This window comes from Budorcas taxicolor, chromosome 24 (assembly GCF_023091745.1).
Source record: "Budorcas taxicolor isolate Tak-1 chromosome 24, Takin1.1, whole genome shotgun sequence".
Taxonomy (NCBI): domain Eukaryota; kingdom Metazoa; phylum Chordata; class Mammalia; order Artiodactyla; family Bovidae; genus Budorcas; species Budorcas taxicolor.
The window spans coordinates 33,036,701-33,038,783 of NC_068933.1; the positions used below are offsets into that span (position 1 = coordinate 33,036,701).

Consider the following 2,083-nt stretch of genomic DNA (forward strand, 5'->3'; position numbering starts at 1 on the left):
GCCAGGTCCCTCCACCAAGCGAGATCAGTCCACCAGACGAGCACCGTCTCTGAGTCCAGTACTATATTATGCCAGCAAGCATCATGAAAACAAGTAGGGCAGAGTCCTTGACCTGCGAAACTCCCTGTCTAGTGGAGGAGGTAAACAGTGAGACAGTGAGAAAACAAAATTAAATACTGAACTTCGTGGCACCTTCTGTGGGAACAACAGGAATCCAAGAAGGAGGAATAGCCTGAGGAGATGCCATAGACAGGTGGGATGTCTAGACGGGGCTATAAACAGGAGAGAAGGGCAATAACAAGACGAGGAGAGTAACAGTGAAGTCACAAGTTGGGAAGATGGACGTGTGCATGTGGGCTGGGAACTGTGAGGAGCCCCACTTGGCAAGAGGAGAACAGACAGAGAATTGATGGGGAAATGGCTGTCTAGGACTCCCCTGGGGGTCCAGTGGTTAAAACTCCATGCTTCCAATGCAGCGGTTGTGAGTTCAGTCCCTGGTCAGGAAACTAGGATCCCACATGCCATGCGGGGAAGTCAAAAGGTAAAAATAAATAGATAATTTTTAAAATGGCCAGAAAATGGAGGATCTAGACCATGAAGATGTAAACCAGAGGGCTTGTGATAGACAGTGGGATGCCATGTATAAGAACACAGCATGGGATGAGATGGGATGAAGATCCTATGATTTTAGGATGCTTGGGGACAAGATAGACTATATTGTGGGAAGTGTCTGAAGCTGGAGGGGCCTCTGTCTGGTTACTTGACTGGACAGTGTATGTGAAGAGAAGGAGGGAAGAGGGAGAAGCAAGTTCTAGATACACACACAACTACGAAAGAGGAATTCCTGATAATTGACTGGATAAGGGACACAAGGGAGAAGGAACTTCATGGTTTTTAGTATCGGAAAGAGGAGCAATAGTGGTGCCATTGTAAGAAGGCCCTGAGGGACTTCCCTGGTGGTCCAGTGGTTAAGACTCTGCACTTCCACTGCAGGGGTCACAGGTTCAATCCCTGACTGGGAAACCACCATCCCACGTGCCACGTAGTACAGCCTGAAAAGAGAGAAAGAAGGAACCCCATCTCACAGCAGCATGTTCGGTTTATTTCTATTGGTGATCGGTTATTTCTATTGGTTCTAGATTGGCCTCATAGACAAAATAATCTCCATGGACCCAAACAATGCCAAACATCTTGGTAAGGTGGACAGCTCTGTCTCCAGCAACTGGACCTATGGTTCTTCAAAAATCAACACGAGACGTTATACACCTGCTTATCTCAGCAGAAGGATGCAGGTGGGAGGCTCTAGAGCACGTAGCTTTCAAATCCCTGCTACTTACTAGCTGTGTAGTTTGGGCAAATTGCAGAAACCCCTCTGTGCTCCTTCATGTATCACAATGGGGACAATAATGACTACCTCATGAACGAGGACGTTCGTGTCGAACACTCGATAGTACAATGACTCAATAAGTGCTAGCTGTACTTCATTCGAATCAAATAAAACAATAAGCACTTAAACAATTTATAAAATTCAAAGCTTTTAAGAGAGGGTAAGATTTTTCGTAGACACAGTGGGATGGATTGGAAAAAGTATTGGACTTGGAGTCTGTCTTAATCTTATGTCCAACAGCCATCAGTTCTGTTACCCAAGGTAAACCTGTTAACTGCCAAGAAGTCTCAGTTTATTTGCGTAATGTCAATAATAACACACGTCCTGCCTTGCTATATGATTCTGAAAAGAAAAGAGATGATTTATGTGAAGTTATCTGGCAAAACTAAATGCTTTGCAAAGGAAACATATCAATTCGTTGTTGTTATCGTTAGTATGTTAAAGAACCCGTCCTTCATTTATCTGTGATGGTCAGAATGAAGACTCAGTTCGCTGGAAAGGCTTTCACCGTGTCTCAAAATAGCATTCCAGCAAAGTCTTATTTACACAGGTTCCGTGATTTAATTGCCTCTGAGGACGTGGAGCAGCCCCTTGAAGAGAAGTAAAGTCTTGGGTTACTTTACGTTGGCCTGGGCTTTAGAAGTGGGTGGCAGTGACTCTGAATAGAATCACTGTTGAGTTGTACACATTTATGAT

At 44.6% G+C, this 2,083-nt stretch overlaps 1 non-coding gene across 1 annotated transcript; it reads left to right on the plus strand.

Moving 5' to 3' along the window:
- The first annotated feature begins 950 nt into the window (after nt 1-950).
- TRNAG-UCC (transfer RNA glycine (anticodon UCC)) lies at nt 951-1,023 on the plus strand. The gene has a single exon. It is a non-coding gene; the product is annotated as a tRNA-Gly (tRNA).
- Nucleotides 1,024-2,083: the final 1,060 nt, after the last annotated feature.